The sequence below is a fragment of the Papaver somniferum genome, unplaced genomic scaffold, assembly GCF_003573695.1.
Source record: "Papaver somniferum cultivar HN1 unplaced genomic scaffold, ASM357369v1 unplaced-scaffold_116, whole genome shotgun sequence".
NCBI classification, from domain to species: Eukaryota; Viridiplantae; Streptophyta; class Magnoliopsida; order Ranunculales; family Papaveraceae; genus Papaver; species Papaver somniferum.
In genome coordinates, this window is record NW_020620603.1 from 333,492 (window position 1) to 346,026 (window position 12,535).

A 12,535-nucleotide genomic window follows, 5' to 3' on the forward strand; every position below is an offset into this window, starting at 1 on the left:
CTATGTTCTTCAATTTTGGGGAAAATACCAGTTACGTTTGGTTGAGAATTTTCGATACCAACCGTACATGATCATCCTATGCATGACAGTATTTACTGCACCTGGTACGGTTGGTTTCTAAGAATTAGTTACCAACCGTATATTACTCTGTATGTTTGTACGGTTGGTGAAAAATTTCGAATAACCAACCGTACCCAAGGTTCGGTTGTTAATTTTTTATCGTTACCAACCGTACCCATGGTTCGGTTGCTAAGTTTTTATCGTTACCAACCGTACATGTAAACATATATTTGTTTTGTTGCCTAGTTTAGACTAATGTTGGTATATTTTTGTCCATCTCCTTGTTGTACCTCCTACAATGGATGACCAACCTTTAGCAAATCAACTTCTCACCAAAGATTCTAGCTCTCACTATTTAACCGAGGAGACATGGGAGGAGAAAAACGATGCAAAGAAGTGGGCTAGAGAACGAGGCAAGTTGATTAGGTGTATCATAGTTTGTAATGGTACCACTAATGGTAGTGTCTTTCAAATGGTTTGCGAGTGTAGTGGCAAACATAAAAGTCACGCAAAAAAGGATACCTTGGAAGTAGCAAAGACAAAGAGGAAGAATACTACTTTTAGTAAGAAGACAGAATGCCCCTTCAAGCTTCAGTTTAAAAGGAACAAGGCAAACAAGTGGTTTTTGGAGAAAGTTGTAAGTGGTAGTCATAACCACCCTATAACCGAGAGTTTGCTATCACACGCTTATGCTGGACGCCTTACCAAATAAGAAGAGAATATCGTAGAATCACTGACACAAATTCGTATGAATCCGATTGATATCCTCGCTCACTTAAAGGAAAGAAACCCTCAAAATGCTTCTAATTTGGATAACATCTACAATGCAAGAAAAAAATACAAGGCCAAGAAATGGGAACAAAGGCACGAAATGCAACAACTAAAGCATTTGGGGGAGATGCATAACTACTCCGTATTCCACGATGATGATGAGAAAGGACGAATAAGACATCTTTTGTTGGCTAATCCTGAGTTTGTGAAGTTGGCACGGTGCTCACATCAAATCCTTCTAATGGATTGCACATACAAAACTAACAAGTTTGAGATGCCGTTGTTGAACTTTGTCGGGCAAACTTCTACCAATGCTCCTTTTAGTGTTGGTTTTTTCTTCTTGAAAGATGAGCTCGAAGAGAGCTATGTGTGGGCATTGAACCAAGTGAAGCTATTCTACGTAGAGGGATATACTCCAAAGGTCATTATTACCGACAAGGAACAAGGTTTGTTGAATGCAATAAGAGGGTTTTCCCGGAAGCTCATAACCTTCTTTGTACGTTCCACTTGTGGAAAAGTATTGAAGCTAAGTGCATGCACCTTGTCCGTCCACCCAAAAAGAGCGAAATGGAAAGAATAAAGAAGCTACCGTTACATCTACAAAAGGATGCCAAAGAGAAGTTTAAGAAGGATGACAAGTTGGCGGAACAAAATGGGAAAGTTTTAAAACGGAGTGGAAAGCCTTGACCTATTCTATCACCGTGGATGAATATGAGGATAGAGCTCGTATGTTAGTGGCTCATTGGAAAAAAGGTTATCCAAGTGTTGTGAAGTATTTGTTGGATAATTGGTTGGATCCACACAAAGAGAAGTTCATATCGGCGTTCACTAACCAATATAAGCACTATGACAACCAAGCTACAAGTACGGTGGAGTCATATCACAACCGGTTGAAGAAGAAACTTCATAGTTGTAATGGTGGGTTAGTTACGTTATTCGAAGCCATGCATTCGTATTTCCTCCGTGATCACGATAGAGTTACGGAGTCTTTTGAAAAAAGCAAGTGCAAGCAACACACCAAATGGTTAGACAATGAGTGGCTAAGGGGAATTACACATCAAGTTTCGCACAAAGCAATTGAGAAGATAATGTATGAAGTCAGACATTATGAATGGGGTGATTATGAAGAAGAGTCTGTTTGTCCAAACATGAAAAGTTTGGGACTCCCATGTCGGCATGTAATAGCCACGTACCAAGACAAAGTGATCCCTATTCAAGATGTTGATCCCTTTTGGAAACAATTATCCTTCCGTGAAACAATTTTTGATGATCAATTTGGAGGAACGTTTGCCGATACCGAGATTGCAAGAGCTCTAGAAGAGAAATATGCTTCACTATGCCAAGGCCAAAGGCAAATATGGTTGAGTAGCCTGAGAGATTTCGTATATCCACAATTTAGGTGTGATATCAAGGAACCACCAAAGGGGACGAGTAAGGGGAGGCCTCCTACCAAAAAAAAGAGGTACGTAGGAAATAAAAAAGCAAGAGAATTGGCGGAAGAATCAAAGAAAAGAGATCCTTGTGGTTATGAATGGTTGCGAAAGGAATATGAAGCGGAGGATGAGATGGAAGAGAATGATGTGCAAGGTAGTAACAAACGAAAAAGAGGTCAAGCGGATAAAGGGGAACCAAGCCGTCGAAATGTACAACAAAGATGTACCGAGCTTCCTACTCAAGAAAGTACGACAAGCAAAACTGATGTTAAAGGAAAAGGTCCGGTATATCGCTCTAAAGAACAACAAAGAAGCAAAGTTGATGTTAAAGGAAATTGTTGCAAAGAAAGTGGAGAAAAAGATGATGAATTTAAATGTAAAGGTTTCAATGTCGGTCCCGAGGTTTCCTCCCAAAATAGTTCAATAAAAAGGCTTGTTGGTAGAGTTGGTGTTAAACAATGGAAAGAGTCCTATGGTTGAAATAATTTCGTCAAGTGCTGATAAGGAGAAGGAGACGATTCATCTAAAAGGATTGCCTAAAGCACCACCTAGAGACGAGAATGGTCGATATAGCCGGAACCATTACATTCTCTATGAATATTACCTTCGTTTTTCCCCCAACTATATTCGTGGTTATATCAAGGCCACGGAGGATGTTCATGGTGATGGGAATTGTGGTTACCACGTCTTCGTGGATCAACTTGGACCCTTTGAAGACGCGATAAGGTGGGGTTGTGACCAAGTTACTTACGTAAGGCAAAAAATCTTAATGGAATTACGTGTTTACTGCGACTTCTATAAGCCGATGATGAGAGTTGAAAGAAACGAAACCGATGAGGTGTTAAATGAGAGCTTCAAGGAAATGGAAAAGCGGTTAACCGGCAACATATGTTTGACAAGTGAATATTGGATGCACATGCCTATATGTGGCCAACTACTCGTCAACGCATTCAATTGCGTCATTCATTTAATCTCCAGAGACTTGAGCATTACATTTGCACCAACAAGAGTTCCGTTTGACGAAGACTTGTCAATTAAAAAAACAGTTGTAATGGGGCATGTGGAAGAAAATCATTATATTGGCCTCCGATTTCATGAAGGAAGTCCATTACCTCCATTGTGGAGGGAATTTGGTTGTGACGGTGAACTCCCCAAGACTTGGTGCAATCGATTTGAGGAAAGGATTGAATTATTGAAGGCCATAATTCAATCTATGCCGAAGCAATTCGTACTTATGAGCGATGAAGAATGAATGAAAAAAAGAGTATTATGTTCAAATAATGTTGAAAGTATTTTGTATTTTGACTAAATGTGATATGATTAAAAGTGACAATATCACATCTATTTGATTCGGGTGATGAATGAATGAAGTATTTTGTTAAACCAATACTACAACCATGAAACCATTACAAATATAAATGAAATTACAACTCATTTATTCATGCGACTTAAAATGATACTAATATCCGGGTCTACGAGTGCGATAGAAGTCTTTAAGGATGTTGAAATGAGGTAAGTATTGAAAACTCGACCTTTTCCATCGCCTCCATTCTTGAATAGATCTCTCTAAAACTTCAGCGTCAGTTTCACCCCTTAATCGTATTTCACCCATAATACGAACTAATGCCATAAATTCTTGAACGTTATCCCGAATAGTTCCATAACGAACATACAACATAATTTCATTGCGGTTATTAGGGTTACCTGTTTCGGAACAAAAGTTTTCAAAAAGAGTACTCAAATAACTTGTACTCACCAAACCACATCGACGTCGTTCTTCTCCTCTTTTTGGATAACATAGAACAAAGTTGCGGCAAATACATAAATCTTCTTCCAAAGTGAATTCAAGGTTTGGAGCCATAATAAAGTTTAAGATAAGAGATTTATTTTTGGAATTCCAAGCAAGGAGGATAGACATATATATATATATATATATGTATATATATAAACAAGTCTTCAATAACGGATCTATTTTTTGAAATTGAAGTTATTGATAGTCTCAACGGATATATTTTCAAATTGCACAAGTACATGTCAGTGCAACCAACTGCCAGAAAGTACAGGTACGGATGGTAAAAGAATGGAAGTTACCAACAGTATCTCTGGAATTCAAATTTATCCAGAGATATGGCTGGTAATTGAAAAGCAGTTACCAACCGAATGTCTGGATAAATTTGAATTCGAGAGATATGGTTGGTAAGTGAAAAGCAGTTACCAACCGTATGTCTGAGTAATTTTGAAATCCACACATACGGTTGGTAACTTTTCCGGACTTACACACCGTACCATAGTTACAGGGATACATGAAGATATACGGTTGATTAGCTTAGTGGAGTTACCAACCGTACCTTTGTATACGGTTGGTAACTTAGTTGGGTTACCAACCGTACCTGATATGTTAGGCTAATCCCCACTACCAGTTTACATACGGTTGGTTAGCTTAGTGGAGTTACCAATCGATCCTTTGTATACAGTTGGTAACTTAGTTGGGTTACCAACCGTACCTTATATGTCAAAATTAGAACTTGGTCATAAACACTGGACATTGAGCTTGTGATTTGATTTGTTTTTGGGTTTTTTTCATATATTCAGAATTGAATGTCATGTCTTAGCTAATTGCAGTTTGGGAAGCTGGGAAAAAAAACATTTTGATTGGAAAATAAGGTTAACAACTAGAAGTCTAGTATGGAGCTTTTTGAAAGCAAAAAATAAAAATCTGGTTTGTAATTATAGCCTAGTTTGTAAAGTGTAATGGGAAGTAACATTTACATGTATAATCCATTAAAACTTTAAGTACGTTCTAAAGATCATAACTAAGCATGACGGCCTCCACGACCCCTTTTGGAGCTACCACCACCACGAGTTCTAGGACCACAGCGACCACCGAGACCGCGACCGCGACCACCTCTTCGGCTATGGACCACCCCGCCATCCTCCTCTTCATCATTTGTCTCTTCGCTGCCAGGTGAAGGTTGTCGACGGCTACTACTCGCACCTCCAAGAGAGTCTCTACTCCTCTTTGAGCCTCGTTCTTCCATGACCAACCCCTCGTACAATTCTTCCATGTTGGGATTATGCAAATTCCTTATTTTCTCTTGCAAGATCTTTTGTTGAGGAGCTTTAATCACACCATTACTACGTATGCATGAAGTCATGCTATTTGCCAAAGCCTGTCCTCGCTCTTTCTATTGACATGTCAAAAAGAGTGTTAAGAGATTATTTCATAATATACATTAATCTTCAAATCCAAAGTCATGAGGATAACAAAATTACGTACCGACATGAAGTATAGCTTCTTCCAAGACAAACCAAATAGACCTGTTTTCTCTTTGGTCTCATCAACTGCCTTCCTTTGTGCTACATCCTTTAGAATAGTTTGTTGGGCCTCCGGATCATTATTGATCGCATACGGATGACCAAAATAAGTATACCAAGTCATGTAATCAGCAGCGGCTTCTTTCGTGTTGATACAAGGAATTGCCTCTCCCGCTGCGAGTTGGTATCTTTCTTCATGGCGATTGTTCCAAGCATCAATCGTCGGAGTTGGGCGGTAGTTGAGTACAATGGTGGGGCCTTTGGTCTCGGATCCTTCCTTGGATAATTTGAAGTTTTCCTTTATAGCCCTTACTTGAATATGACCAATTTGGCGTAGAATGCGACGAGGATTGGTCATAACGTAGCCTGTGGGATGATACAATGGACCGTTGTAGCTTGCGGTCTCTGTGAACCTACGAGCATCAACTCCATTGTGGATCCTCACATAAGGGTCAAAGATAACATCTTCAATAGTGAAAGCATCTATTTGCTCCCTCATTCGAATGAGCTTGTCGTCTTTGAACCTTTGTTGTCTACCAGTGAACATGAACTTCTTTCCCGTAGGGCCATAATCATGTGGTTCCCAATTAGTAGGAGGGGCCAGGCTAGGAAAGTGGTCATAAACCCATGCCTAAAAAAAAGACAAGTATAAACTATTGCCTCATGACTAAAAATATAACAAACCATCATATAATTGAATAAAAATGTAACCAAACTTACAATTATAATCGCAACATTCCCGGCAATTTCAGTAGCTCCATCCCTCGAGGCTTTTCTTAGGCTATCAAGTAGATATGCAAGGGTGGCAGTGGCCCAGGAATAGTTTTTAGTGTTGTCCAAATTCTTCAACAATTGTAGATAGTGAACATTCACCCGATTTCCCGAGTTATCGGGAAAGAATATGGTCCCAAGAGAATACAACAGGTAAGCTGTGGCAGTACGCTTAACTGTTATTTCATCAATCACCTCACCTGCCTTCTCCCTCTTGAACGTTCCTTTAAACTTTTTCCTCAGATTCTTCAACATTAGCTTCTTCAACGGTTTTTTTAGTTTATGTGGTTCCTTTGGGTCATAACCACCAGCCAACTTAAACTCCATCTCAGTTTCATCTTTCCCCCAACCAAGTGTTTCTTCAAGAAGAGCGTAAAGGTCAGCCCAAGCCATGTTGTTGTTGAAGCCTTCAAATACTGATTGTCCTTCAACTTCAAGGTCAATAATTTGCTTCACATCGTCCGGTGTTATGGTCATCTCTCCAAATGGAAGATGAAATGTATCGGTTTCAAGCCAATATCGTTCCCTGAAGGCAGAGACCACAACACTATCATACTCCGTTTGGCAATTGAGAATTCCGGACCCTAATCCTGTACTAACCACAAGATCTCGAACCGCAACACATTCTTTACTTAATGCCCAATGTTTATCCCTTTGACGTTTGAGCAATTTTGTGCATCTTGCATGGTCCTAAAAACACAAATATACAAAAATATTAACACATATTGTCCAACTGAAATAAAAAAACAAAATGGATCACAATCAGTTAAAAATTGAATGCTAAGAAAAACAAGAAAAACTATACCCTGGTCTGACAGACTTTTGCGGCCCAGGAATCTTTATAACCAAACAAGATTGAAGGCTTATCTGGAGCCTCGCCCTAAAGCATTTTGTTCTTCTTCGGTGGCAACAACAAATCTTTGCCTTTAGGAATATGCATCCCTTTCGGTGCGGGCTCCTTTCTCGGCTTCTTTTCTTTCTCTTGCCTTGTAGGTACAAAAACAACTACCTTTTTTCCTTTGGTATTTTCTCCCTCTTCATCATTTTCTTCCTCTTCCGTTTCTTCATCATTCTCTTCCTCTTCCTCTTCTTCATCATTTGCTCCCTCTTCCTCCTCTTCATCATTTGATCCCTCTTCCTCCTCTCCACCACCACCGGTTTCTTTAGCTTCTTCTTCAGCTTCATCATTATTAGTTCCTTCCTCTTCAATTTCATTTACATTGCCTTCACGGTTAGTTTCAACTCTAACCTCTTCTTGATCATTATGTTCCACTCCTCCTTCTAACTCAGCTACAGATTGAGCCACAGGTTGCTCCCTCAGCTTAATTTCAAACCTATTCTTCTTCTTCATCTCATCCTTGTGGATACCTCTATTTTGAAATCCTAAATGTTTGTCACCACGAGGGGTGGGCGTATGATCAATCGGGATTAAGTTATTTCCTCTCTTTTTCCTACACAAGCATTACAATTGATTGATTAACTAAGAGCATAACAAATAATATGGAAAACAAAACACAAAGATATTCCTGCTTAGGCTAAAGTACGGTTGGTAACTTGCTTTGGGTTACCAACCGTATGTCTGATACGGTTGGTAATTCAACAAAACTTTCGAACCGAACATAACAAAAAATACACAGAAACAAATACGGTTGGTGACTTGCTTTGGGTTACAAACCGTATGTGTGGTACGGTTGGTAACTTAGTTTTCGATACCAGCCGTATCCAACATCGGTTGGTAATTCAACACAAGTTACCAACCGAACATAACCAAAAATACACAGAAGGAAATACGGTTGGTAACTTGCTTTGGGTTACAAACCGTATGTTTGGTACGGTTGGTAACTTAGTTTCGATACCAACCGTATCCAACATCGGTTGGTAATTCAACACAAGTTACCAACCGAACATAACAAAAAATACACAGAAGGAAATACGGTTGGTAACTTGCTTTGGGTTACAAACTGTATGTCTGGTACGGTTGGTAACTTAAGTTTCGCTACGAACCGTACCTAAACCTAATTCTCAAAATTTTCAAGGTACGGTTCGTAACTTGCGTGAAACCAACCGTATGTTCTTGTTATTTTGCAGGTACGATTGGTAACTTGTGTTATTTCCAACCGAACCTCACTTGCAAAATTCGATTTCCAGTTTGAATTTCAATCAAAAACCCTAATTTTCATACAAAACTAACTTTAATCAAACACAATAGACTAAACACTAACTGGGTTATTCAAAACATACCTTATATAAGTCATTGTGCACGATTTTGATGGTTGAGGAGTTTCAAATTGATGTTCTTGACCTAATGGAGGATTATAACCGCTACAATCTTCAGCAACATTCTTCTTCGACATCTCTAATATAGTTTCAAATCAACGATTATCAATTTTTCAACTCGCCGATTAATCGAAGAACAAACGATGAAATTTTTTTTTATGGTTGTGGAGAAGTGGAGAAGAAGATGAAGTTAAAAACAAAACTGTTTTGAAAATCAGTTTGAATTTGGTTAATAATGGGGAAGGATAATTCAGTCTTTTCAACCACAAAATCAAGGGTAAATTAGTCCATTTGAGATGAAAAGGGTAATCTAGTAAATTAACAAGCCCCATAGGACACCCCCTAACCAAATAGAGGGACATTGCTATCACTCTTGCCGCCCCTCTACCAATCCTTGCCGCCCCTATACCAAGACTCTTTATTTATAAACCGATTCCGTTACATTGTAAACTTTAGAAAATATCCTGAAACTACTTTTCTATCCATCATCCTTCCGTTTTTTTCTATCAAAAGAAAAACCTTCTTTTTTGTCCACGTTTTGGAAAGTGCTTGGATGAAAAAGATCACAGAACCCCGATGAGTGCTAAAAAGTGCATATTTCTATATATTTTTCTTGGCATTTAACTCATCCTTTGTGCATTAATTCTACATTTTATCCCATATTCTGTATTTTCATTGTTTTCAAGAATAAATATTTTTATTAATTAATTTTGCATTTTTAGGTAATAAATAAAGTTAGATGAATTGCGGAGCGGAAAAGAGAAGAAAAGTAGTGAAAAGCCGGGAGGAATTACGCAAGGAAGCCGCGAAGAATGTTGTGCACAAGACCAAAAGGTTAGAACTGGGCTTGAAGAGGAAGAATTGTTCTTAAAGAAGATATGGGCTTGGCATATCCAAGGCCCAAAACCCTCACCCAGATCCATTTCATATATCCATACCCATTTCCCTTTCTAGCCGTCAGATTGGACACATCTAAATCTAATGGTCGCAACATCGCCAGTACATCAAAGTCTGAAGCTCCTGTCTAACACTACAGCACCTAACTCCATCTTGCGCCGTTAATTTAGTTGTATTATACAATCCAACGGTCGCTACAATCTCTTCACGTATAGCCGTTAGATCGATCTATCAATTCCACATCCAACAGCTGAGCTTCGCAAATCATCAAACTTGTTGTACCCGATCAACACCCAAACACCAAATTCCCTATACCCGAACCAAACACACCTTACCCAAATTTCCCATCGACTTCTTCTTCTCTTTCCCCTCACCTCCGTCTGCAACTCCATCACCACCATCACCAGTCTACAACAACCCATCTCCTTTCCCATCATTTCCCTACCACTCTACCCACCTAATTCATCGATTTCCCCTCTTTTCTCTCTGAAACCCTAGATGAGAAAATCAATGAATTAGGTCGAGTTAGAAACGCAATTGGAAGGCATGGAGAGGAGCAGGAGAGTCAGAAGAAGAATGGGTCGACGTACATAAGCCATTATCAAAGATTAGGTAAACTGAATTTCAATTTTCAGAAACCCTAATTTACTGTTTTGGGGGTTTTGCTTGTAAAGTGTAATTGAGTATAAATAGATGCTTTGGGATGTTGTAATAGGTATGCCTGGATTAGCCAGTGTGTCCAGAACTGTGAGTTCTGTAAAAAATTCCATTTTATGCTCTGTTTTTATCCTTTGTTCTTCACTGTTTTGCTATCCATGTTTTTCCATGTTCTGTGTATTGTTCAGTTTCTCTATTTGATGTAATGTTCTGTACTGTTTCTGTTATGTATGTTTTGAATCCCAAATGCTAGGACTAGATGAAATTATGAACCAGCTGAGATAGTCTTCATCATGTGCAGCTCATGTTCAGTGTTGCTAAGCCCTTAGACTAGTTGTGCTTTAATCAGACAATTAGCACTTTGGTAATTATCTTAGCTGTGAGTAGAATATCCCTTAGGTTAATGGTGGATTCAACATCCTAGTGTTCTTTCATCACTCTTGTTTACTGTCTCCCTTCATTGCTGTTTTCTCAATAGTTCACTGTTAGTTCACTGTTATGTTTAGTGTTTAATGTTTAGTTCCTCAAATGTTAAGTTTGTTCACTGTTAGTGGTGGAAGTTTAGGTTATAATTCATGTAAATTGAGCTGATTGAGAAATGGAGGAATTTAGTGTCCACTGTTGCTTGTGATTGATTGTGCTGTCAAAAGACAGTCAATGCTAGGAGTAAAACAGTTGGACAAGATTCTTCTCCTTCCATTCCATTTATGTATGCCCTGGAACATAGGCAGGCTAGAACCTCCACCTAGCTCCATTAGGGACAAGGATTTAACCAAAAACAGCCACTGCCTAGCATCTTTCCTGTTCTTCTTTGTTATCTATCTGTTTTTGTGGCTTCTTATCACTGTTTTTATAGCTGTTTTTATAACTGTTTTGTGCCATGTTCTTCCTTTGCCTTTGGCCCTTGGCCATTGCCTTTGATTTATCACTGCCATGCCATTGTAAATTTGCATCCTTTTGCCCTGTGTTGCTTCCATGTATATACCATTGTCACTTTTTCTTTGTACATGTCATTGTAAATGCCATCCTTGGCCCTGTGTGACTTAGTGCCTTGTCTGCCTAGAGCCTGCTTTACCTTGTCTGCCTGCACAACTCCTGCTCTCCCTTTCCCTGCTGAGCACCTGCCCTTTGCACTGCTGCTGCTGCAACTGAGCTTGGCTCAGCTAAGACCAAAGTTCAGTCCATCAAAGGCCCAAACTGCTTCACAGTTAATCAAAGCCCATCTTGCTCTTATTGTGAAAGCAAAAGCTTCAAAGTTATTCAAATCCCATTGATATTCAAAACCCTTTGGTACTCAAAGCCCATTAGCAATTTAGAAACCCAAAATAGTTAGAAACTCCAAACACACCCAGTCTCTGTGGATCGACCCGTACTTGCACGAGCTACAACCGACGACCGTGCACTTGCGGTATTACACGTAGGTCCCCGTTTCTTTTGCGCTTCATTTTTACACGCTTTCCCGGGCCCACCAAGTTTTTGGCGCCAGTAGAATAGTTTAGTTTTGTTATTTCCATGAACTGTAGCTTTGAGGGTTTCAATCTTTTCAATTCCATGATTCTCAATTCAAATGCATTGTTAATTTTAGATGTTCTGAACTCGAACATGTAGTTAATTTGAGTGTGTGATTGTTACATTTTATATCAAGCTCCTGTTCATGTTTATCTTGATGCCTGTTTTGCTTGAGCAATGGGAAGTAATCAGTGCTCTGGTATGCCTGTGATTGACTGTGCTGTCAAAAGACAGTCAATACTAGGGGCATATCAGTGAGCAAGCTGATTTTCCTCCTATTCTAGTATATTGCATTGCTTTACTTTCTGTCACTAGAAAAGTAGAAACAACACCAGCTCCCTCCTTGTCCCTGTGGACTTCCCCTGCTTATTCATTATCTACTATCTGACCCTGTATACTTGCAGGTGTAAATATAACCATAGTTTTAGGTTTAATTCCTTAGCTATCAAACCCCTAACTCCAATTTATAAAGTTAACAAGGTTTTAACCTGTTCTTACTCGTCGTCGTCTTCTTCTCCTCTGTTCAGAAACTGAGTTGAAATCTCAAAATAAAAGTAAAAAAATAGGTAAACACATTCTAAAACAAGTAGTTTTCAATATAAATATATTAAGTCATGAGATAATAAAAATGCAAAACCTAATTCCTACCTAAAAGAGGACTTGATCGAGAAAAAGCGGGAAAAAAAACTCCATAAGGCTGAAAAAGCGGGGGTCTAGCAACACCACCCAATATTTCGCTTAGCAATCTGTATGGACAAACTCGAATATACTTTTAAGAGAATCAACAAGACTCAATCAATTAAAAGTATATCAACGAGTTTATATCTCTTACTTGATTTGATTTC